Source organism: Peromyscus californicus, unplaced genomic scaffold (genome assembly GCF_007827085.1).
Source record: "Peromyscus californicus insignis strain IS unplaced genomic scaffold, ASM782708v3 Scaffold_4__1_contigs__length_199733344, whole genome shotgun sequence".
Taxonomy (NCBI): Eukaryota; Metazoa; Chordata; class Mammalia; order Rodentia; family Cricetidae; genus Peromyscus; species Peromyscus californicus.
In genome coordinates, this window is record NW_026294562.1 from 1,797,315 (window position 1) to 1,823,646 (window position 26,332).

General features: G+C 45.5%; 1 long non-coding RNA gene across 9 annotated transcripts in view; it reads left to right on the forward strand.

Moving 5' to 3' along the window:
• Positions 1–26,332, forward strand: part of LOC128124890 (uncharacterized) — a 72,884-nt gene that overhangs the window by 13,076 nt on the left and 33,476 nt on the right. Inside the window, exon 2 of one of the 9 annotated variants that reach the window (XR_008223041.1) lies at positions 24,754–25,230. The exons of the other annotated variants lie outside the window; for them this stretch is intronic. This is a non-coding gene — a long non-coding RNA (uncharacterized LOC128124890). The remainder of the gene's footprint in view (positions 1–24,753; positions 25,231–26,332) is intronic. 9 annotated transcript variants of the gene reach the window in all.

Below are 26,332 nucleotides of genomic sequence, written 5' to 3' on the forward strand. Positions count from 1 at the left end.
TATCATGAGCCCCTTCAAGGAAAGTGTGTGTGTGTGTGTGTGTGTGTGTGTGTGTGTGTGTGTGTGTGTACATGTGTACATGTGTGTACGTGTATACGTGTGTGTATATGTGTGTATGTGTGTGTGTATGTGTGTGTGTATATATGTGTGTATGTGTGTGTGTTCACTATCCCTATTTTGCATGTTTAAAAATTGGGACTGGGACCAGGGAGATGTCTTATCCCATAAAAGCCCTTGCTGCACAAACCTAATGACCTGAGTTTGAATCCTTGGAACAACCAATAGAAAAACTGGTTGTGGTAATAGCTAACTCTAATCCCAGCACTACAGCGACATGGGATGCAGATACAGGAGAATCCACAGGAAGCTCACGGGTCAGCTAGCCTGGAATGTGCAGCACAGTAGAAAACAGCTAGAGAAACCCTGCCTCAAACAAGGCAAGGACCAGTATCCAAGCCTCCTGTCCTCTAACCTCTACACGGGCTTTATAGTTTGTGTACACACACACAGAGACAGAGACTCACACAGAGAATCAAAGACCATAAACACAAAATAATAATAGCAGTAAATACTTGAAAAATAGTAATAAATGGAGCCCATAAAGGATAAGTAGATTCTCCAAAGATCAATACAGAAAGTCTCAGGACAAGGATTCAAACCTTGACCCTTTGTCTCCCAATCCCTGACTTCAGGCCACAGTTCATCAGGAAGTCATGACCTCATGAGGTAGTTCTGAGGATTGAATATGATTAGGAAATCAAAATGCCTTTGTAAACTGTGGGCCTTTGACAAGCATTAACTGTAAAAATAATTTGCAACTATATCTTCCTCTTAATGATCAATTATTTATTCAGCAAATACTTCCTGCATAAAAACGCCACATGAGGCACAGTTCTGGGCACTGGAAAAGTAAGAGAAGAAATCTCTTCATGACATTGTGTAACAGATCAATGGGCTAATTCCATAAAGGACAGACTCTGAGAGAGAAGCAGAAATCTCAAGACTGCAGGATAGTATGCAGTCACTATTTCAAATATTGAAAAAGTAAAAGCAACTTACATATCCATTCGTGGGAGATTTGCCTCAGAAAAAAAGATGCTTCCTCACTACAGAAAATGGAAGTAGTTTTCTGAAGTATCATGGGAAGATCTCGAAGACGCATCAAGGGAGGAAAAAGCAAGTTCTAGAACAGCATTCTCAACCTGTGGGCTGCAACCCCTTTGGGGGTTGAATGACCCTTTCACAGGGGTCTCCTAAGACCATCAGAAAACACAGATATTTATATTACAATTCAAAACACTAGCAACATTACAGTTATGAAGTAGCAATGAAAATAATTGTATGGTTGGGGGTCGTCACACCATGAGGAACTGTATTAAAGGGCCGCAGCATTAGGAGGGTTAAGAACAACTATTCTAGAACAATACATGATATGATTCTGTTAACGTTTAACACAAACACCCACTTGTGTGTCCAGCTGCACGCACAGACCTAGATGGAAACTTGGAGAAACTTTCTGGAGAGATTTTCACTAAGCTGGCAGCAGACTGACTCTAGGACAGAAAAGGGGACCTAGAGAGTCCGCTGTAAACTGGGCAGTTTTCCTGGTGACGCCATGTACTTCTTGATTGTTTAATTGCTGACAATGAGAGTGCATTCATGCCCTGCCTGTGCAGTTAAGCAAGGAGGAACAGGCATGTGACCAGTTTAGTTACAGCAATATGATTATAGATGGCGGTTGTTCCTCTTTTAATCTCCTTTAATGTTGCTTTAATATGTCTACACAGTGATATAGACATACAGACGAGATGGTGCCAAGACATAAAAGGAGGAATTAGAACACGGCATCCTGGCTTGAAAATCTTGCCTCTCCCCTCCCCAGCTGCAGTTTATAGTGAAACCCTTTTTTAAAGAGCATCATGGATTGTTGGATAGAAACCCTTGCTCTCCCAGTTCTGAGACACATGTAATTATTTCTCAGCTAAGTAGCCCCAAGGATCTTTGTGATAGATATGACTTCATTATAAGAGCATCAGGCCTCTCCCAGGAGTGACTGAGCTGGAGAAATCAATGTAGGGGTTTTGGATGAGGGGCAGTTCTCCCTAGGGGTTCCCCTGTCTCTTAAACAATGCCAAGCCAGCTATCCCTCGCTTTGGCTGATGTCTTCAAGCAAGCTCATACAACCTGTCCTAATGCATGGTCTCTGCAGCCTTGGGCAAGCTGTTGCTGTTTCGGGGTTTCTGAGAGAAGGCATTGGACAGTGCAGCCTATAAAGTCATTTCTAGTCCTATACTTCTGATTTCAACTGTGGAAAATTATGGAAGGATGTCACCATCCATACATTCCTTCCTGGGCATCTGTCACAGGCTAATGAAGGTGCTTGGAAGATGAATCCAGAACAGAAGCCTGGGTGTGCTCCTCCCCACTCCTCTACAATCTGCCTCTGGATCTCCCCACACATTAGTTTCTTTTCTCATGGCTATGACGAAGTATTTGGCAAAAACTCCTTCAAGAGGAAAAGCTTTATTTTGGCTCACAGTCAAGGGTACAGACTATCATTGTGGGGAAGGCACAGGGTCAATCAGGAAGCAGACAGAGATGGATGCTGGTGCTCAGCTAGCTTTCTCCCTTTTATTCAGTCTTGAACCCTATGGTAGGTTGCAACCCATAGTTAAGGTAGGTGTTCCCACCTTGATTTAGCCATATACAAACTCCCTTGAAGATATGCCCAGAAGTTTGTCTTCTAGGTGATTCTAGAAGACAAATATTATTTGTCTGTCACATGTGGCCTCTAATCTTCAGTGTCTTGGTTCTAACCTGGCCGTGCTCCTCACCATGCCAAATGGCTTCATGTCCTTACAGACTACATCACACCTATATTGCAAAGGGAAAAGAGAGCCTCCAGTGGGAACAGAAATGGCCTGAGGTCAGCATGAGCTCTGAGAGGATTAGAGATAGGACTCCAGGTCTCCCTGGCCAGCCCACTGACTCTGCAAACTGTCATATGCTGTGTGCACCTTCTGTATACAAAGCCCTTAGTGGATTGGGGGAATGTGGGTGGGGACCAAAGAAACCTCCAGCTTATTGACAAGTGTGTGGAGGGTAGACAACTTCCTAGGGAGGACAGTCCCCTCTGGTGGAGTCTCCAGACCTAGGCCCTTCCTGGGCTACCAGAGAACTGGCCTGGCCAAGCTTGTTTCCAAGTAGCAAGGAAGCCCAGGAACACCAAACACCAAGTGAGGAGACTGTGGCAGGAGACTCCACAACACTCTTGTTAAAGCTCAAGTAGGAACAACTTGCATCTGTGCACTAAGGGGGTGTGTTCATCCAGAAGGAAAAAAGGAGATGTGGCAGAAGTAGAGGCTGGTCCAACTGTTCTTTATCTTCAAGCCATGTGACCAGATGACCAGGTAAATAAGTGCTCAACTGCCAGACACTCAGTTTCTTCTTCTACAAAATGAGAATAATAACAATTACAAGTGTTCTTCCTTCAGAGGGAAATACCAAAGATAAAAGTCAAGTATAAAACATGTTGGATCCTACGTGAATGCTGTTGTAATTTTGGAGAGGCATGTCTTCCTGTTCCAGCTGAACCCTAAAGACCAATGGTCAGTTCTATGAGGTGTTTCAGGAATGATGTTTTCAGGACACTGGGGCCTCCTTGATGGAAAGGTTATGCTGTGGTCTTGTGGGCTTCTCAGTAGAAAGAATAGACTCTTAGGAGACCCCAGGAGCCTAAGCATCAGTAGACTCAGTCTGGGTCTTCTCTGAGAAAGTTGCCCTACATTTCCAGACAAATTTGCCATGTGTGTACAATGTTTTTATTATAAACATAGTATATGAGGGGCTGGAATACAGTGTAGCTGGTAGAGTTCTTGTCCAGCATTCAGGAAGCCCTGGGTTAGACTCAGCATCACATAAACGGGTTGCAGTGGTGCACACCTGTATCCCAGCACTTAGGAGGTGGAGACAGGAGGATCAGTAGTTCAAGGTCATCCTTGACTTGCATACTGAGGCCAAAACCATCCAGGGCTACATGAGACCCTGTCTCAACAACAACAACAAAATATTATATGATCAGGAAATATGTGGTAGAGGAACCAAAAGTCAAATTTAAAAGAAACCTCTCCCATCCTGCTACTGTTGACAATTATGTATGCTTGTTAGACAGACAGACAGACAGACAGACACATGATTGTTAGACAGAAACTAGAATGGTAGTGAGTGAAAATGTTTTTTTCCGGTCTTAACTTGTTTGATAACTGTCATGCTTAGTGTTGCTCTGTATTTCTTTTGTAGAAAGCTTGCTTCAGTCTTTCCAACATTTCTTTGGGGATGATGGCCTTTGTTTTGGTTTCATTTGTTGTTTTCTTTCTGTTTTTGTGACGCGGAAAATAAACTCTGGGTCCCTGGTTTTTGATGGTCTTTTTTATTCTAAAAAATTTCAGATTGCGTTTTTAATTTACTTATTGATTGACTGATTGATTGATTGATAGAAGGGGAGTCAGTTCTCTCACTCCACCATGTGGACCCAGGGATTGAACTCAAGTGGTCAGATGAGGCAGCAAGAGTCTGCTGTGGAGCCTGAGGTTTGTCTTTTTTCAGTACTCAGTCTCTGGCTCTGGACGTCTTCTGCCCTTGAACCTGTTCTGCATGTTTTATGTCCTCAAGCAACGGGCTCACCTTTAATGCACTTGGATCTCTTTCTCTGTGAATGGGTCACAAAGCAAAAAAACAAACATTTCCCCCTTCAGACAAGTAAATAGTTACTCCAACACCATGTTGGTACCGTCTAACCTTGTTCTAGTGTAGGAAATCAACCTCTAACTCATTCTAGACTCCATATTTATTGTTCTGACCTACAGGACAGCCAGAGCTACACAGAGAAACCATGTCTCAAAAAAGAGAGAGAGAATTTTAATATACTCAATATTACATATAGTATATGCAATGTACATAGTTTTCAAAGAGCAACATAATACACATATCTTATTGCATACCTTCCCCACTTGGTGTGTTATAAATCTCTCTTTGCTTTATTCTTAATGTTATTTTTTTCATATAATCTGCATTAAGCATCAATCCCCTGATGTCAGACATTTAGATTGGTCCATCTTTTAGCATTGTAAATAGTTACATAGAGAACATCTTAGAAGCTCCATCTTTTTGTCTCTTCATAAATTATTTCCTTACAAAAAGTTTCTAGAAGTGGAATTTCTAGGACCTAAGGCATCCAACAATCTCAGGCATTTGTGACAAGGTGACAAGTAGCCCTTGAGAAAGCTGAGGAACATTAATTCTCCCACCTCCACTTTTTAATATGGATTTTTTTTTTTTTTAGACTCTGCCTTCTCCATTACACCAAAGGTGTCTCTTAGGTTCTTAAGCCAGCTGGTGTCAACAGTGGCAGTGTTTCTGTCGGCCACCAGCTGTGTTCTGGCCGTCTACAGCCTGAAATAAGCCGTAGAGTGCCAACTTCCCAACTGAAGATCTATTTCATGAAGAGATGGATCCTCAGCTCTGGACTCTGACATCTAAGGTTAAACTAAAATGGTTAACTCAGCCATGATCTTTGCTTGCAGCAGAAGGTGTCTGAGTCCCGGGGAGATATAAGTCACTCCAGGATTGCTACTTCTAAGTACCAGAAGATCCGTCTAGAGCTTCAAGTAAAATAAATAAATAAATAAATAAATAATACCTCTTCCTTGTCAGTTTTATCAGGGAAAGGGGTGTCATATTTCTTCCCATCAGGTGTTCTCTTGGCAAGAAACATGCCTCATTGAGAACCGCTTCCAGCAAGCAAGTGACTACAAACACATCTGCATTGACAAGTTGAGACTTACATCCTTCTGTGGTGCTTTTGCTCTTTTGAAAATGTTAATAAAAACTTAATGTGGAAAAAAAACAACTTTTTCCAAATATGTGCACCAATGGGCCTGAGGCAACTCATACTTTCTTATAAAATAAAGTAGGTCACTCACATCAATCATGTCGTCTTAGCACATTTTTTCCAAATTAGGAATTCTCCATCCATCATCCCACAGCATGGCAGCCCGTTTCCAAACATTTCCTTCTAATATGCTCTTTAACATGATAAGCAAATCTAATAGAATACATTAGTGTCACTTGTTAGTGATGGAGTGTTTCCTCCTGCTGCTGTCCTCCATGAGGAGTTTGGGGAAACTTTTTTATGAGTGCTCTCCTTGACAGTCATCAGTTGTTGAAAATATGACAATGCTCCCAGAGCTAACCAAGGCCACATTTGAGTTAGCAGCGTTAGAAAAATTGTCAACAATCTAGATTCTAGCTCACCAACTTACCTGTCATAGATGTAGAAATTCAAAAGATATGTGCGTCTCCAAATAACGGGTCCAGATTCTACACACAGAGGAGTGTTTAAATTTAGCCTGTGGCTTCAATGATGTTGCACACCCCAGGCTTCATGTCAAGTCACATTGCCTGCAGAATAATTCTGAGTCTCCCAGATTATGCAGAAAGAGAGGATCCTTGGCTTCAGATGTGTGTGATTCTATGGAACTTGTTGCCATTTTTTCCAAGTGACTTTGAACCCTGTATGAGAGGCATGCTATGATTATGACCCACTTGAGATAAATGCTAATGCATGTTTGTGTTTGTGACGTTTACCTGGCAAAAACGGGGTGTTGTTTCCACTCCGATCTCTGGTTCTCCAACTCATGTGTTCAGTGTTAGCAATTGAATTTCTGGAGGAATTTTTTTCGGGGGGCGGGGGGAGACTGAGTTTTGGCATAAAGCATTCAGGCAAGTTGAGAAGGGGAGATGCGTGCAAAGAAAGTCTAGGAATTCAGTTGTCCTGGACTGTTGGCCACCCAACAGGGAAGCATCTGAATGAAACAAGTTTAGAGCAGTAGGGTCTTGAAGACACTGGCTGGGGTGAGCCACTGGTAAAGGGTTTGCCCTGTAAGTATGAAGACCTGGGTTCATCTCCAGAACCCATGTAAAAAGGTAGACAAGATAGTGTACAGCTAAAGTTCCAGAGCTTCCAGACAGACAGTCTGATGCCTGGGGCCTGTGAACCAGCCAGCTTAACCTACTTCTCAAGTTCCAAAGAGACACTGTGTCTCAAAGTACAAGGTGGGGCCACAGAAATGTCTCAATGCTAAGGGTGCTTGCTACCAAGCATTGTGCTCTGAATTCATCCTCAGAACCCATGTGATGGAAGGAGAGAATCTACTCCTGCAAGTTGTCCTCTGTCTTCCACACTTGTAGTATAAGGTGGCATTCTCTCTCTCTCTCTCTCTCTCTCTCTCTCTCTCTCTCTCTCTCACACACACACACACACACACACACACACACACACACACACACACAGAATGCCTGATGCAGTAACCATGTTGCTTTGTCAACCATAGCACCCAGCACTACAGTGTTAGGTTCAGAGCTAAAGACCTGAGGTTGTGAGATTGTGTGTCCCATTCATCGTCAACAAAAAGGACAATATGTTGGGGACACAGGAATGAGCCCAGTGCTTGCTCTCAAAGCATCTCTAAATCAGGCTTGTGCAGACGGTCATGAGGACAAAGAACAAAGGAGGTGGGGGAAGTAACCTGGACTGGAAGTGTCGACTGTGACCTCTGCATTAGGCCCTGTGATGACTAGTGTCTGAGCACGTGCTAACAGGGCAGGGTGCTCTCTGCAGCCAGATAACAGGCAGGGAGGAAACAGCATGGAGCAAAATTGTGTGCAACAAAATATTAAGGACCAATGGCAGGTAGCTGCACAGAGAGGCACAAGTGGGAATCAGTGAGGGAAGAGCAAAGTCTGTGTGGAGGGAGCCTCAGACGTCCTAAGGTGCAAAGTCACTCAGCAGTATCTCCTTCCAAGTCTTATCAACACACCCACCTGCAACGGGAAGATTATTAAGGTCACGTTGATGCATGTGAACCTTGAAACTTCTGTTTTATGCTTATCCTCTTACACTAGGGAAGTGCTTTTGCAATGAGGAGTCCCCTGATGTGGTTCAGAGCATACTCCCAGAAAGAAGGCTTCTTCTGTTTGGGGGTTTCTTAGTGGGTGGTGCAATTTGTAGAGGTTGTTACCTTCCCTTATGACCTCAGAAAAGATGAGGAGTGCAGAACATTGGGTGCTCTGATGGATTGTTTGTTCAGCAAATGTTTTTTGAGCAAGTTGCATCTACTTCCCATTGCCCTGGTGTTGGGGGGCGATGCAGATGGACACAACCTCAGGGTCCCACCTTTGTAGAGTTTGCTTTCTGGTGGGAAGACACAAAGTGAAGAGAGGGCATCAGAGAGTTACAGGAAATCAAAGAGTCGAGTGGAGCTGTGGGACAACAGTGACTGAGTCAGGAGGGGGAACAGTGCACCAGAGAAGGTGGAGGAGGAAGAAGAGGGACCATCCAGACTGAGAACAGGGGACAAGCCCCCTAAGCAAGGGTCTGCTGAGTGCAAATGCAGGGTGAGTCAGAAGATGCCCTGAAGAGTGAGGGAAAGAATGGCAGCAGCTGAGGCTGGAGGTGGCAGGACAAAATTTGGTGTTCAGGGGACAATGGGAGCCACTGTGAGTCTTTAGCAGAGCAGTGACTGAGTCGTGAATATCGGGGTTCCGAGTGAGAACCACTCCTAGCCACCATCTGACCTTATCATCACCAGGTTCTCTGCAAAGTCAAAACAAGTGTTCAGAGTGCATCAGCTTTTATTTCTACAGCAATCTTTGTACCCAACCACCATAGCATTTTTAATAACAAACTGGCAGAGAGTCAGACATCTGTACTTGAAAAAAAAAAGCCAGGCCAAGTATTTCTAAATGTTTTATATTTACTTGTAACATTAGAATAACCACGAGGTTGCTTTCTACATAATCGGAACCATTCTCATTAGGGTCCCACAAACCTCGTCCTCCGTGGGTCTAGATGGTGGTTTTCATTACGGCAGTAACATTGATCTGACGGGAGTGAATCTCTCCTTGAACATTTGTGGAAAAAATGGGGAAGAAGTTGAGAGGAGCCAGAGCAAGCCGGGAAAATGAGAACTCAGGGAAGATAACCATCAGCTTGGCACTGGGGTAGCATCGAAGGGGTCCAGGCTTTGAAGTCCTGCAAAGCTGGGCTAGCCATGCAGCTGGGCAACCTTAGGGGAGTCACTTGACATTTCTGAGCTTCAGGTCACTCAAAGACCCTACTTCATGGAGTTGTGTTGAGGTCTAAGGGGAATATCACCAGTGAAGGGTCTGATCCAATTTTGCTCCTTGACGGGAACTTTCAAAATTACTGTTTCCATTATATTGTATCTTGAAGTTTGCCTACAAAATCTAACAGATAAAATACAAGATTTCCAGTTAACCTGAGATTTTTTTGGATTGTACTCAGCAATTATTTAGTGTAATTGTGTCATGTTCAGTACTTAGAATACACTTGGAGTTATAAAAATACATATGTATACTTATCAAAAAATTAAATTTGACCAGGCACTTTATCTGGAAACTTGATTCTACAAGTTTAATTGTCAAAAGAATATCAAAAGGAGTGACCTTTGAGATCTGACCCAGTCGTGCAGCACTAGCCAGGCCTCTGTGTCAGGAGCTCTTTAAAGCATAGGCCACATAGAGCAGACTTGACTTTGAGTAGGGGCTTTGGAAAGACAGGGTCCAGAAAGCAGCTCACAGAACTTGTGGTAAGCCCACGTGATATACTTTGCAGACATACTATTCAGAGGCAAAGGACAAAAGAATACCAGCCCCACCAGTGCCCCAGAATAAACCTGGAGTCCAGAAAAAGGAGAGGTCTCATGTCTATCATTCCCTGCACCCAAGGGGGAGCTAGATCTGGGAGCCCAGGCTGTGAATCTTCCCAAACAACACAGAGTACAGGGCTATTTGCCACCTACTTATTTTACGCCTTATCAGAAAAGGAGGTAAAACTCCCAAGAGCAGTGCCCACTCTTTTAATCTTCCTCTGGTTCATTCATGGATGACAGTGGAGCTGGGAGCTGGGCATGGCTAGGCACAAGCTGAGAGAAGCCACTGAGGCCTGGTCCCTATCACATCCCTGCAAGCTGTGAGTGAGTCAAGTCCTGAGGACTTCCCAGGAGACCTGGGCTTGTATAGAAAGGATCCTAACATCAAGAAAAGCAGCCAGCCAGTAAATTCCTACTTACTTCATTTTCTAAGACTTCTGAATGTGTTTTGAATTTTCTCTAAATTAAGATAATCATGAAAGGTTAAGATATTTCAACAGAGTGCCACCTGATCCCAGGGCTTGAATTGTATGCCTAATTAGTTCCCGAACATATGGTTCAGAATGTCTTATAAAAACAGGGTAATGACTTGAGGTATATTTGGGTATTAGATGGAACGATGTTAAAGGGACATTCAGACCCATCTCAAAGCGTTGAACCTGCCCTTTGGGCCATGAGCTTTGGCTGGCATCTGTTTCAAAGAGATATAAATAAATAAATAAATAAATAAATAAATAAATAAATAAATAAATAGAAACCACTTTCCAATGGCCTCATGGTAAAACAAAACTCCATATGGAGATAGACATCAGGCATTAAAATACTTCAGATACAGCACAGCTGGAGGAATGTGTGGCCTAGGAACAGGAGTTGGGGGCAGTGAAGAGGGGCTCATGCCAGGATACACAGACCTAAGAATTGCTGGGGAAATAGGCCTTACTGGGTCCAGGTAAGAAACTAATGAGTCACAAATGTCCCCAAGGCCTTTTGCTCCATCCTGTGCTTCAGCTGCCAACAACCCATTGGGTATACTTGTGTGTGGAACCTGGTCTGTGTCAGAGTCACTCTTCTCCACATCCTACTCCCATGGGATCCCAACCTCCATATCCCACTCTGGAAGGCACTGTTGAGACTCTGCAGCAGGAGGGCCTTGCTGCATGAACACCCTCAGTCTCTGATCTCGCTGTGGGGACCATGTCAACCTCCTGTCCTAAGAAGGAGTGAACTTACTATACATTTTTAAAGTATATGGTTGGTCTGCACATGGCAAGGTCCAGACAAGGCTCCTCTCTAAATGCGCTTTCCATTTCTGCACCACACCCCTCTTCTCCAGACACTCTGGATCCATCCTGTCTGTAACATTCGGGCCACATGTTGAAAATGGCTACCCAGGTGATATAGTTCAGTTGGTAGAGTGTTTTGCCTAGCATGTACAAAGACTTGGGTTAACTCCTCAGCACTCAGTGTTTGCATAAACCTGATGTGGTGCACGTGGCTGTAATCCCAGAACTCTGGGGGCAGTGACAAGAGGATTGTGAGTTCAAGATCATGCTTGGTTACATAGAAATTTTGAGTTTGAGGCCAGCCTGCCCTATAAAGACTCTGTCACAACAAAAAGCAAGAAAAAAGTAATTAAGAAAAAGAGAGGGAAAGAGAGACTGCCTATTAGATATCTGTCATCTCAGGTCTTTAGAGAGACTACAGAGGACATTGCCCATCCCTTTGTACCTATCCTCCTCAGGCCATGCATCCATCTATACCTTCTCACCCTTTGAGTACGGGTTCCTCAGAACCAGCTGGGTGGGCCTGTGATACATGGGAAATACAGGGCAGCTCTAGTGAGGAGGGGTTTGAAGGCAGACTCAGGAAGGAGCGTCTGAGAGTAGGGTTATCTCAGAAACAGTTAAGTATAAGAGGGAAATGACTTCCAGTGGAGGAGACAGGGGTGTGTGTGCCCAGCTCTAAATGAAAAACTGTTTGGGACAACGGTGGTCCAGGGTGACAAGGCCCTGCAGGGAAGTGAAAGACAAGGACCAATCCCAGAAGAAAGGAGGCCACAGTGTTGTCCCAAATAGCAAGCTGTTGTCTGGGTTACAGCCATCCACACCTCACCTGCCCATCACTCCCTCAAGCATCCTTGTCAGGTCCACAAGGCAGGTACGGTCTGTCTTTTTGTTGTTTGTTTTTTGTTGTTGTTGTTTTTACAAGTGGGAAAATCAAAATCCCACAGCTCAGTTGTAATGTGACTCACTTTTGAACCTGGACTCAGACTTCCCAAGTTCTCATTATGCTGAGAACTTCAGACAAGGGTCAGATTACAGAGGGTCTCAAAATTAAAGGAAGGGAACAGGGCAACCATACGCAGGGGATGCTAGAGCAGAAAGAGGCATGGGCAGTAAGCTGAGAGAAGCAGCTAGAGTGTTCCCTCTGAGGTTGCCAGAGCCGAACTGGGCCAGGGGCCAGGGGAGGAAGGAAAAGATGAATGCAAAAAAGGGAGGTAGAGGCCTGTCGTGCAGAAGGCAGGAAAGAGCTTCCAAGACTCACTGCAGCTGCGCATCTAGAGGGCTGCTGGCATTCTTCCAAAGCTAACTGATGGCAACTTCCAAAGCAGCCACAGCTCAGGGCAGATTCACAGAGCCAGGAGCTCTTACACACATGATGTCATTGGGCCACTTAACAACCCAACAGCAAAGCTGTTCTTACCTCTGCCATCTTAAAGATGGGCAAGTTGAGGCACCAAGAGGTTAATGAATTTGGCTGTGCCCTCTTTGGCTGGAAAGTGACCAGAGCCTGAGTCCCTGACCACTGTCCACAATCACTCCGTCATTGCATAATTCAGAAGGCCAGGTTTTGAGGGGGGGTCCTCACTGACCATCAAAATATATCTACCTAGATTGTTCCTAGCCTCCAAAACCCTCCTCAGTTCAGCCCAAAGTTACCTTTTTCCTTTGTTCCCTCCTGGGGGAGCTCAGAGGGCTCCTGCTGCCACAGTGAAGCAAGTAGGAGGTCAGATCTGAGCTGTGATAGAGTGAGGAAGCGAAACCTTGTGAGCTGGGGACCCATCCTGGGGCAACGCAGCAGGAGACCTCCAAGCTGGGCCAAGCCAAGTGGGATGAAGATCAAAGGCAGTAGGGGGTGTAGGCGGGTGGTTCCAACAAGGAACAAAAGTGGGTAGGGTCCTCTGAGACTGCTTCCATATCATTCCTGTGGCTGTGGGGATGGACAGGCCTCTTTAAAGGCCTAGGACACACCAACAAGTCCTGGGTCCCCAGGCCTGCCAAGATCTCCCCACTCCAGGGCTAAGGATGTAAAGATCGGGAAGGGTTCTATGACTACATACCCTCCTTCACCCAGGCCATTGCTACTTTGAAACTTGTTGGGGCTCAGTCCACAGACACGTGCTCAGGCGTTGCTGCTCTCCCATCCTGGGTGGTACATGGAGCCTTCATGGTGCTGTCTGTCACACTCTTAGTGGCTGTGAGCATAATGCCACCCACACTGTAGGTCTTCCAGAAGTCTTCAGACATGCTCAGTGGAGACACATTCCTAAATCCCTAGATCAATAAAATCAGTCAGCAGGGACATGTCCTAAGAAGCAAGACACACCCCTAGCAAAAGCACTGTCCAGGGAGCTCAGGCCCAAGATTCCACGCAAAACACACTGACAGCCATATTCACTGAGAAATGCAAGACAGAGTGCATTGCTTTGGTCCTCCTCCTGTGGCCCCAAAGAAAGACTGGCTGGTCTATGTTCCTTCAGAGGGCTGACCTGGCCAGTCTGGGTATAAGTCAGGAGTCCTTATTGTAGGACACTTAAATTGCTCCCAGTTGATAACTACTATTATTAAAGAAAGAAGATGCATATTGTGTTCCTGTGTACCGTCAGTCTCTAGCAGTGAGCGTGGACCTCCTCTGTCTAGTAAAACCAGCCACAGGTCTTAGCAGAGGTTGTATCCAATGGTATTTTGAAAATAAAAGGTTTTCCCCTCCCAGAGAATGTGGTCAATTATTTTGCACTTGTGTGTACACACATGCACATGCACACACACACACGCGCGCGCGCGCGCGCGCACACACACACACACACACATTTATGCATTTCAACAACTGTTTGACAGTTAGTATGACAGTACACTTAGTATGTTCTGCTTTCCTATTACAAAAAGCCAAGTCCAGTTACTGGGTCATCATTTGGGCAGCTCTGGTCATCACAAGAGAATGAGAACCACCATCCTGTCCAGCTGGTATCATTTCAAAGCATTGCAAATGAAGGAGGCGTCGGGTGTCAAACAGCCTCTTTGGGAGTGTCCACATTCATCATCATTCCAACACACATGACAGTCTCTGCCACATGACTATCTTCACCAACCCTGAAGACCTGACTGGTACCTCTTTGGCTAGAAGGCCAAGGTTGGCTTCTTCTGGAAGCCCCTGAAGGAGGCTCTGTTGCAAACCTCTCTCATAGCTTCTGGCACTTGCTGGTGTCCCTTGACTTATAGCAACATGGGCCCAACCTCTGCCCCCATTTCACATGGCATTTTCCTCTCTGTGTCTCTGTTTCCAAATTTTCCCATCCTGGGAAGAGCCATACTAACGATCTCATGCAAACTGGAACACATCTCCATGGACTCTGATTCCAAGCCAGGGCACATGCAAGTGAATTTGGGGTAAGAGAGATGCTGGAGACCCAGAACCACATGGAGAATCAATAATTAGATGGAACAAATAGCAAGCTGTTTCTCCAGCCAGTTTGCTGCCAGCTTCTTTCCACATCCTTGGAACAGAAGCAGGTCTAGTGTGCAGGAGATTCTTCAGGATGTCCAGTCCTGCTCACTGGGCTGTGAGCTTGCATCATTGTGATAGGCTGAAGTCCTTTGCTTGGAGGCTGTTCAGAGACACCTCCCATCATAGCCATCAACCATCTTGCTTTATAAGTGAAAATACTGAAGTCCTGAGAAATCATTTCCTTATGTTGTACCATTGATAAATGGCAGAGTCAAAACCAGGGTCAGCCCTTGACTCTGCCTAGTTTCCCTCATACGTGGACATTCCAATTTCTAAAAGCACCTATGGGTGGTTTACAAGAATCAGGGAAACTTTAATTCCTCTGCCATCACTCGTTGAAGACACTCCAGATTGTTCAAAAACAATAATGCTGTTATTATTTGACATAAATATGTTCACAGCCTTGTGAGAGGTGTGAATAAAAGCATCTTTGGAGAAGTGCAAATACATTTTCATTGTCACACAGGACCTAAGATGATGCAATAAAGGTGATCTGCAAATGTTACAGCCTCGGGAGTGACCTCCAGTGACTCTTTTCCTTTCCAACCAGATTGCCCCAGGGCCATTCCATTATTCTAGCAAAAGAATGACAATGTCCACTACCACCTCTTGAGAGCCTGTGACATGCCAGGCTCTAAATGCTGGGCACACCTTATCTCATTTCTCCTCCCAACAACCCTCCAGGAGAGGGCGTTCTTTCCCCTCTACCAAGGAGGAATCTATCTAAGTTTGGTCCACTGGTCTTAGGTGTTTTTTTCTCACCAGAATACCTCTGGGTGGAACAAGCACTCGTCAGTGGCCACAGTGTCATTATCTCTTGTCACTATAGCCACATTCATTGCAAAAAGTAAGGAATTACTTCTAAAAATAGCATCATTGAGATATCCACATCTTGCATTAGTTATTCATTTCAAGTTTGTGTGAAAACCTTCATTGTCAACTTGACTAGATTTGGAGTCCTCTAGGGAAACACACATCTGCGTGTATCTGTGTGGATGTTTCGGAGAAGTTTCACTGAGAATGGAAGACATGGATGGCACCATTCCATGGACTGGTGTCCTAAACTGAATGAAAAAGAAGCAGGAAAAAGCCAGTTAAGCTCATCATTTGTCTCTGTGTTTTCTGGCTGTGGACATGATGTGACCCACCGCCTCACTCTTCTCCACTATGTATTGCCTGCCATCCTCTCAAACTACGAGCCTAAGCAAACCATCCCTCCCTCCCTCCCTCTCTTTTTTCCTTAAGTTGCTCTTGTCAAGCATTTTGTGACAGCGATGAAAAAAGTAACACAAACTGCTGTGGGATGTTCTGTATGGCAAATGTGTTGCTGATTGGTCAATAAATAAAACACTGATTGGCAATTGGCTAGGCAGGAAGTGTAGGCGGGACAAGGAGGAGAATAAAGCTGGGAAGTGGAAGGCTGAGTCAGAGAGACACTGACAGCCGCCGCCACGATGAGAAACAGCATGTGAAGATGCCGGTAAGCCACGAGCCATGTGGCAAGGTATAGATTAATGGAAATGGATTAATTTAAGCTGTAAGAGCAGTTAGCAAGAAGCCTGCCACAGCCATACAATTTGTAACCAATATAAGTCTCTGTGTTTACTTGGTTGGGTCTGAGCGGCTGTGGGACTGTCAGGTGAGAGAGATTTGTCCTGACTGTGGGCCAGGCAGGAAAACTCAAGCTACAACAAACTGTGCTGGAGTTTTTACACACACGGGTGTACAAAACCCTCACCACAGCCAGCCCTTGAACATTCCCGTCACCTGAAAGAGAAGGCCAGTGCCCTACAGCAAGCATCCCTCTCCTGCTCTCCCTCCATCAACCTGAAGCAACCACTAATTTACTTTTTATCTCTGTGGAGTTACCGATTCTATACATTTCATATAAACAAAAGCACACATGTGGCCTTTTGTGCCTGTCTTCTTTAATCTAATCTCTCTTCCAAGCTCATAGACATTGCAGATGTGCCCATACACCACTGGGTGAACAACATATCACTGTATGGATATGGCACACCAGGAATGACATTCCAGAAAACCATCCTCCTGAAATGCAAATTAATGTTTTTATTCAACAAATGATGTGTGATTAATAAAACCTGTGAAGGAATATAGTTTGAAGCCTATAAAGGCCTCATTCCTTAGGTCCCAACAGAACTGTTTTTATGCTTTTTTAAAAAAAAAGATTTATTTATTTATTATATACAGTGTTCTGTCTGCATGTATCCCTGCAGGCCTGAAGAGAGCACCAGATCTCATTACAGATGGTTGTGAACTACCATGTGGTTGCTGTGAATTGAACTCAGGTCCTCTGGAAGAGTAGCCAGTGTTCTTAACCTTTGAGCCATCTCACTTTTACCAAGAGGCTAGGCTATACTTCAGCAGGATTTTGTTAGTAATCTTTTCTTGATATGAAGTGAACATTAAGAGTATAAACAGAACTGAAGAAAATGGTCTCAGGCCTCCTTAGAAATCACAGAAATAAGGGCTGGAGAGAGATCTCAATAAGTATATGCCTTGCAAACAATCTCACACACACTTGTCATTCCAGCTCTGGGGAGGCAGAGGTAGGCTGATCCCTGGGCTCACTCAGTGGCAAGCTCCTAAGTTCCAGGCCAGTGAGGGACCCTATCTCAAAAAAGAAAAGAAAAGAAAGAAAGTCAGATGGAGTCTGAGGTACCTGCACACACATGCACGTATGTACACATCCATACGCAAGAAGCAGCAGGAACAGGCAGGAGCAGCAGGGACAACTCTGCTGAGAGGAAGTGCTAAACTCTAAACTGCCATCTCAGACTCAACAGACTTGCTAAGCAGAGCACTGCAAATGCCGTGGTATCAAAGCCATAATGACCTTCCTTCAAAGCATGCCATGTTGCAGATCCACCCTTGGTTCTTGGGGCCAGAGCCCTGGACCACAGTTTCCTTTTACAGAAAGGTTGTTCTCAGTCAATCAAACAGAGCTAACGAATGAGGCCCCCTGCACCCCTGGAACCGCCTTAGGTTGAGAAGCAGTCTAGGAACCAGCAGGAAGGAAGGGATTGTAGAGGAAATTCTTGACCTTAAAGCTTGAAAAAATGTCCCCCATTCACAAAACCCTGTTGTTCTTTCCCCAGGGAAATCCCACCAAACAGAAATGTCTAAGGCCGAGCAGGGGGAGACAAATCCTCATACCTTAAACTGGTAGAGTCCTGGTTGTCTTTGACCCAGGAATTTTCTGTGGTTCCGCAAGTGGGAGTGGGAAGTGTCTACTCATGATCTAAGTGTCCAGACAGAGACCTCACACTTCTTTCTAGTATCTTAGACTCTGAGTTGCAGTGTTGCAGGTTCAGGCCACCCCACTCCACCCCGGTTTGATCCTCTGCAGTCTCTCAGGAGGCCCCTTCTATCCACCTGACAGCAGGGTCAGTGAGATTCGACTGCAGAAGCAGAGAGTCAGTGAAACACAGGGGTTTATGGCCCTCGTACCTGGCTGATGTGAATATAAAAGGCACTGGGTGGAAAAGCCAGAGAGCCTAGGCGTGGGTCTGGCTTCCTAGCTAGTCCATATCTGGTTTCTTACTTCTGGGTTCCTGTTTATCCCTCTCCAAAGTGAAACATTCAGTTGAAGGCACTGTGAACTACTTTCAACTCATGTGGGGACTACAATCCATCGGCAGAGGCTGTCTGGAGGGCTGTGTTGAGTAGATTCTGATCTGGGATCAGTTAGCAAATGTCTGCTCTGAGCAAAGACAGAAGGGCAGGGACCTCAACTCCCCACATACTGCCACTCTTGGCTTTGCCGTCCACAGTCCTCTCGGTCTCAGCCCTCACGTGATTTTATGATTTTATTTTATTCCTCGTGCCTCGGCTCTGTATTTGTCTTCTTGGAGTGACAGTGGTCTACAGATAAATTAAGAGTAGGACTGTGCCGTGTAAGTCACAGACTGCCAGGATAGAGGAGGCGAGGTACCCTAGAGATCAGAAATTAGCATGAAAAGCTAGTCAGCCAGTTAAATCTCACAGGTCATGAAGCAGCTAACATGGACGAGCCAGTCATCAGGTTGTTCACTATGAGACAAATGCATGCTGTTGCCTCCATCCACCTAGACAGATCATGGAGGACTGAGAAAGTAAACTCCACCTTTAAAAAACAAAAATGAAGGCTGGGAGCTTCTTAAGCCAATAAGGTCCTGGTGTAATCATGAGGACCTACGTTAGATCCTTAAAACCCATGTAAAAATGTCTGTCAGGTGTGGTGGCATGTCAGGTGTGGTGGCATGTCAGGTGTGGTGGCATGTCAGGTGTGGTGGCATGCACTTAGATCCCAGTGCAGGGGAGACAAAGACAAAGGGGTCTCTGGGATGTGTTGGCCAAATTGGTGAATTCCAGGCAAAGTAGGAGACTGTTTCAAAAACAAGATGGACAGTACCTGAAGCAGGACATCAGATGTCACAGCCTCTACATGTACATGCGCACATACAACAAGTGAACATATCTGTGCACACACACACACACACACACACACACACACACACACACACACACACATATGCTAAATAACAAAATGGCAAGAGAGGCCTGGGATGTAGCTCAGTGGTAGCAAGAATAGAAAAAGCAAAGAGAGTTTGAAGCAAAGGCAGACTGGACATGTGCAGTGCCGCTGTCAGTAAAGTGAGGGTAGGTTCTTCCCTGAGGGGGTCTCTGAGACCCTGCAATGAGAAACCCATACTAGGGGACTGGGGGAGTACCTGGCACTAAGTGATCCTTCTTCATCAAAACAACCCAGCATCCTGGTGCTGTTCTCCACGCAGTCCTCAGTGGTACAAGGCCTGGGCCTGTGAACTGTTCTGAAACGGGCCGTCCCTCCAGCAGGGCAGCAGCCTGCTGTTCACCACAGAGACCCCACACTCACCAGTTCCAATAACACAATTAGTCATTTTTCATTCCTGAGATATCTGCCCATGGGTGGGTGCGTGTGTGCATGTGCGAGCGTGTATGTGCCTTTTGAGAAGGGGAAAATCCATATTCTCTCTCTTCTGCCTGAATTAATCAAATAAATCTTCTGTAAGGAGCTGCTAAATGAATCACAGATGGCTCTGCCCTTTTACAGGTTACAGAAAGCACCCGTTACAGTCCTTTTAATTTATCAGAGGAAAAAAGATGCCCTCCTGTGCCCCTTCCCTCTCACAGTAATAATCAGAACCAGCCTATTTTCCAAGGGTCCGAGACTCATTTTCAAAAAATGTGTATCAATAGATGTAACAGTGGGAAGAGTATTTTGCCAAGTTCCAGCCTCCAGCACGGCAAAGGTGCCCTGGCTGGGGAGAGCGTTTATAAAACCACATTTAATAAAAGAGAGTGTTATATTAAGTGTGTTTGCTAGTGTATTTCAGCATATGGTTTCCATATCAGGCAGAAAGATGGCAAACACATGCTTTCTACCTTCCTTCGAACCTTTCTGAGAGGCGTTCTTTCTGATGGGTAGTGGGATGGGAAGGTTTTTGTTTGTTTGTTTTTTGTTTTGTTTTGGATGTGAGTGTGTTGTTTTGTTTGGTTTTACAACTCAAGCTCACATCGAAAAGCACGGAGGGACATTCAGCAAACGTGTGAAAACTGCTTTTTTTACTTACGTAATTAGCCCAAGAAAGTTGCCTAGCTGGCTTTCTGCAGAGGTCTTTACATTCTCCCAGATTCCCCCCCATCCTCTCCATAGCTAACTTGAGAGCGTGAATCCAGTTCAGCTGCACAGAGCTCCTGGATTTTAAACGTGAACTTGGCAATAACAACCTCTGAGAATGACTGCCTAGCTTTGTGTCCCCAAAAGTTTCTGCAGATCAACCACTCCCCTAGCCGTTTGTCTGTCCAGAGACCAGGTGTGGCACTTGGGGTTTTCTGTGTGTTGTATGCGTGTGTGTGGGTGCACTTGCCTCTGTGTGTGTGTGTGTGTGTGTGTGTGTGTGTGTGTGTGTGTGTGCGCGCGCGCGTGTGCGTGGAAGCCAGAGGTCAATGTCAGATGTCTTCTCCCTGGCACTCTTCACCTTGTTTTCAAACTAGGATCTTTCACTGAACCTAGAACTCATTGTTTGGGCTAAACTGACTGTCCGGTGAGCCCCAAGATCTGCCTGTCTCATCCCCAACACCTAGGTTATGGACACACGCCACCCCAACACCTAGGTTATGGACACACGCCACTGTGCTTCATTTCTAAAGTGAGTGGTGGGACTTTGAACTCAAGTCCTAGTGCCTATCACAGCATCTCCAGTACTGGGGATTTTATCTGCTAGGATCCTGTAGGTCAGAGGCTTTGGGATATGATAAGCATGGGATTCCTGGAAGGCAGCTAGAAACAACCTCTCTAGCCTACCACCATTAAATAATCTAACAAGTTCTCAATTTTAGGACGATCAGAGAGGCTGAGAGGCTATATTTGATAGGAAGTGGGTGGGGGCCTCTGTAGCCAGGCTGACTTGCCTCCCACCCCCTCCCTACTGACCTGAGAAGATCTGCCTGGGCCAGCTATAAATCTACTGGTACCATTTCTTTTTCGTCACTTTCCTAATCCTGTGCCCTTGGTTTCATGTGCTGTAATTATTAACATCTGCTTTCTGAGCCCAGCTCGCATGGAGTTTGCAAAGGCAGTTCTCGGTCCAGAACAATGGTGACAGCTGTTTCATTTAGCCCAGGGCCAGCACTTCCTGTTCAGTCTACATCTGCCCTTCTGTGTCCAATTTTGGTTTCGGGGGTTTTGTGTTTTGTTTTCTATTTTTTCCCTTCATCTGACCTTACTATATGTTTAAGAAGAATGTCTAACTTAGCACTGTAGCTAGAATTTCTAGCACATCTGCTTACTCTGTTGGCAACAGGCAGAGAAAGACATGAGAAGATCCAGACTGTATCCAGAGGCTAACATGGTAGAGGGAGGGGACAGAGTGAGGAAGTGGCTTGGGACCCTAGTAGCAGGCTCTGAAAAGATTCCTGAGGCCTGAAGGTGACCTCTCTGGAACTTAGGGACAGGAAAGAGTAGTTGATCTGTCTCCCAGTATGGGCTCATCTCCTCGGCTTCTTTGATGAGGGATCACCTGAACAATCCCCTCCAGGAAGAAGCACAGGGGTAGCCTCTCACATTCAGAAGCCCCTCTTCTTTGGGCAGCAAACAAGCTACTCAAATGAGGCAAGAGTTAGAGAGGTCCAGCTTCACTTTTCCCCTGAAGACAACAGCTCTGTGCCCGAAATCCCTTGACTTACTCAGGGAGTCCCTCAGGTTTAGTAAGGCAGTATGAAATGGATAGAATAAAGGAATATGGCTTTGCATGAACTGCCTGGGTCCCTTAGCATATGTGGGTATGTGTGTCTGTCTGGGACAAAGAAAATGGGAACTACACCCCTTTGTGCCCTCCCATCCACCCCCTCCCACCCCAGCTTAATTCCAGCTGACCCTCCCACCCCAGCTTAATTCCAGCTGACCCATACTTGATGTTTTCAGCCTGGCTGGCACATAGATAACAAGCTGTTAATCTGAGACCCCACTACAAGTGCCAAGTTAGATGCCCTCAGGCCCTGCTGGATAGTCATCACTCTGGCAGGGGAAAAACCCAATCTTCCTATGGATAAAGTCTTACAGGAAGGTACAATGTCCTGTGGATGCCCAAGGCACAGCATGAGAGTCTCAGGGGACAGAGGCACAGTAACTCGATGTCTGTGCTTTTCATTGGACCCAGGGAGGGCAAAGGCCCTGGAGTCTACCATCTCTTCCTTTATTTTCCTTAACAGAGAAAATTGAACCCCAGAGAGAAGAAACTACTAGTCTATAGCTTTGGTTTGGCCAAGCTTAACCTAGCAACACAGAGCCGTGTGTGTGAAGGACATCTCACCTGTGTGCTTCTCTTCACATCGCTGTAAAGTGTCCTTTTCCATCTTAGCTCTTCTCTGCTTTCCTTTTTAAGATTTGTTTTTTTAATCATGTGTGTACGTGTATAGGTGTGTTCATATGAGAGCAGGTGCCTGTCGAGGACAGACAGCTCAGATCGCTCTGGAGCTGGGATTACAGGGGGCCGTGAGCCTCCCAAAATAGGTGCTGGGAACTGAACTCAGGTCCTCTGCAAGAGCAGTATATGATCTTAACCACTGAACCATCTCTCCAGCTCCTCTTCCTTGACCTTCTAAGTGGCTCTGGACCCTATTCCTATGTAGGTAGAGTGAGGCAGCCCAGGGAGACCCTGAAGTACAGTTCTCTTGTCTGAAGCACACTTAAGCATGGTAGCTTCTGGCTGCTAATGGACAGCTGTCTCCCAGAAGCCCCTGAGGTAAGAACTGGCTTGGACCTGATATACCTGATGAGTGGTCAAAGACCTATGTCTTTTCAAGGCTGAGTACACAAAAGGGAGAGAAACAAATGAAAAAGTGACACAAGGAAGCGAAAAGCCCTAGGCTAGAGGTGACCACTTCCCCTCCTTGACTTGAACTGGAAGTAGCCAAGAGACACAATCCAGGCTGAAGGACCTTCATAAGCCCCTTCCAAAGCACTAGAATCCAAGATGCAAATTGAAGACTCTCAGTGAGGATAGCCAGGGCCTGCCACCTGCCCAAGAGCCTGCTCTGTGGTGGCTATGCCTGGCCATGCCCACTGTACCAGTCCCTGCCCCCACTCCCTGGCCCTGCCTCCCCCTCCACATTTCCTTCTCTTTCTCACTCACTCCTTTTCTTCTTAAAGTTAATTGCAACTTTTTTCTCAGCGCCCTGATCTGGATAAGCCACATCTCATTAGAAAAAGATTTAGCCAGAGCCAAAGCAGCCTGGAGAAGGAATCCCTAATCAACAGAGAAAAGATTTGGGTGTAATTGCTCTCTCTCGCCATTCTCGCCCCCTCCCTCTTCCAATCTTTTTCTGCTCATTAATCTGAAAAGAAAGTCACGGCTAATGTCTCAGTGTTCAAGTATCTGCTGCAGCAGCAAGCAAATCCAGGAGCTTGGGGATGGGGGTGAGGGATGTCTCACAGAGAGCTGTTGGTGGTTGGGGTGCATGAATGAAACAGTTGGTTTGTGGGGGCTGTGGAATCACTTGTGTTGGGAAAGTATGCATGTATATTTATGAAATGCTGTGGCTGTTGGGTGTGTTATGATTGGTTGTTGGTATGGGAGTATAAAGTGCTGATAATTGGGTATCTAGAAGAAGCCCTTCATATGCTGTGTGTGTGTGTGTGTGTGTGTGTGTGTGTGTGTGTGTGTGTGTGTGTGTGTGAAGCTCTTTGGTTAGTGCTGTGGGCATAATAAAATGCTCTGATTATTGAGTGCATGTATGAAGACTTTGCATTATTGGGCAGTGTGTGTGTACGTGTGTGTGTATATGTGTGTGTATGTGTGTGTGCTGTGTGTGTGTGTATGTGCGTATGTGTGTGTGTGACATTTTCTTCACAGGATATCGTGTATCACCTAATGCATGGCCCCTTTTTTTTCCCCCCTGCTTGAGTTATATTCTGACAGGTGCCTAAATGTTGACACAGGAACACTGAGCTAAGGAGCAAATCCTTTTCACAGGTGGGAGCCCTGGCCTTCCACTACCCAGCAATGCAATAGCACCATATTTTTATGTTACCCCTTCAAAATTCGGACTTTTTCCCAAATGACAAATTATCACTGGTTGGGGCAAAGTTGGATATTTGAATTTTTTGTTTGTTTTTATTTTTGTTTTTAATTGAAAAGGTAATGTGTGCTCAAAATTAGAAAAAAAAATAAAAAAGGCAGAAATACTCTTCCAGTAAAATGTCACTACTAAGAGGGGCTGAATCACAGAAGACACCCTCCTTGTCACCTGGACATCTTCCCTGTCCCCAGGTCTCCTTCCTAGTGACTCTTACCTGTACCTTCTAAGTGCAGGTGCTACACAGGTATGACTAACCTGAACTTGGTTTTTTACTTACCATACACCTCAGAGATTGTTCTCCCTAAGCACAGACCTACACTCATGCTTTGCTCTGATTTTAACATATAAAATGAGTTAATTCAGAGAAATAACAAGCAGGGCAGTGGTGGCTAGTGGCCCACTGAGGAGGCAGAGGCAGGTGGATCTCTGAGATTGAGGCCAGCCTGGTCTACAGAGTGAGTTCCAGGATAGCCAGGGCTATACAGAGAAACCCTGTCTCAAAACAACAACAAAAAAAGAAAGAAAGAAAGAAAGAAAGAAAGAAAGAAAGAAAGAAAGAAAGAAAGAAAGAAAGAAAGAAAGAGGAATAACAAAGTGCCTCTTTTCTGGACAGGCAGGGTGCTGGAGAACCAGTTCTGCCCAGTGAAGTATAACCATGGTGCCTGCATGATGCTGAGCCTCATGCTTTCATTCAATGTGCAGAAAAACCTAAGGAATCATGTCCCCATTCACAGATGAAGACACTGAGACAAAGAGAGATGCTGTCCAGATCCACATGCTTCACAACAAAGCCAGAACACAAACCCAGGCGGCCTGACAATGGGATTCTGAACAAGGGAAGGACCTTCAAGAAGCTAGGGACAAAGAGATAACAGATGAGTCTCTGATGCCCTCAGACGCACTACGATGCTTACAAGCCCTGAATCTGTGCCAGACTGCCTACGTATCTCACATGGTCTCATCCCGGGCATATAGGTCCTCACTGATGACACTTTGCTTCAGCTCTGTGGGCCTGACCTTGGCCCCCTCTGGAGCCTCAGGGATGGCTGCTGCTGGGAGAACTCAAGGTCCCACTTCTTGTTCCATCCAGGTAGGTAAAGCCAGGCTTGAGCCTCTATATGTTTCCAAAACAGCTCATTCACAATTACGATCTGCCTCCCTAATAATGATCAAGTAGTAACTATAGCCACAGAGGGCACGTTCACTCCAGCCATGGAGTTGTCTGATGCAGAAATAGCATCATTGTCTCAGGTGGCCAGGATCCTGGTTCCAGCAACTCTTCCATCAACACCTCATCCCATCTCAGATCACTGTGCTTGTGAAAAATCACTGCAGGACAGATGGCACAGGAATATTTACAGAAAGTGTGGAGTACTTGAAAGAAAGATTATCAAAGGTTGTTGGTGACCTGTTGAGAGCAAGGAAAAGCCAAGAACAAGACTGTCCACCTGGACAGTGAACACTGGTCACTCGAGGCTATAGAGCATTTGAGAAAACTGAGGTCAGTCAGGGTACACTGCACCAGACTCTGAAGACACTGTGTGAAATCAAACTGTAAGAGACCTGGAGACCTAGCTATTCACCAGACACCAGCATGTGAGTTTGAAGATGTGACATGAGATAACTTATAAAAACCAATAATGGTTCACATCAAATGCTTTGATCACCTGCCCCAAGTGTTTGTTTATTAATTTATTTATCTAGAGACAGGCCCTCGCTCTATAGCCTGGCTGTGTCTTTATGTGAACAATGCTGTCTGAACACAGATACGACTAACAATGGGAGAAGGCAGAAGTCTCATCACAAGGGCCAGCAGTGCCCACAGAGGCAGCCACAAGTCAGTAAAACTCCAAGAGACAAATTGTTGCCCTTGTGACATGCTGTGGGGAAGAGTTGCCCCAGTAACAGATGCAGACTGGGAATCAGGCTTTGGTTTGGTTTTGTAGGCAGGGTCTCATGTAATGTAGCAGAGGATGACCTTGAATTCAGATCCCCCTGCCTGTGAGTGTTGGGGTTACAAATACGTACCATCATACCCAGAATATGGAATCAAGGAAGGAAAAATAAAAGCCTTTGAGAGGACCTGACACTAGCCAGGGATGTGAAGCTATAGGATCTATCCTTGTACACACGGTCAGGCAAGCTGCAGGGATTAGTTTCTCTGTGTGAACTTGGGAAGTTTCTGTCTCAGT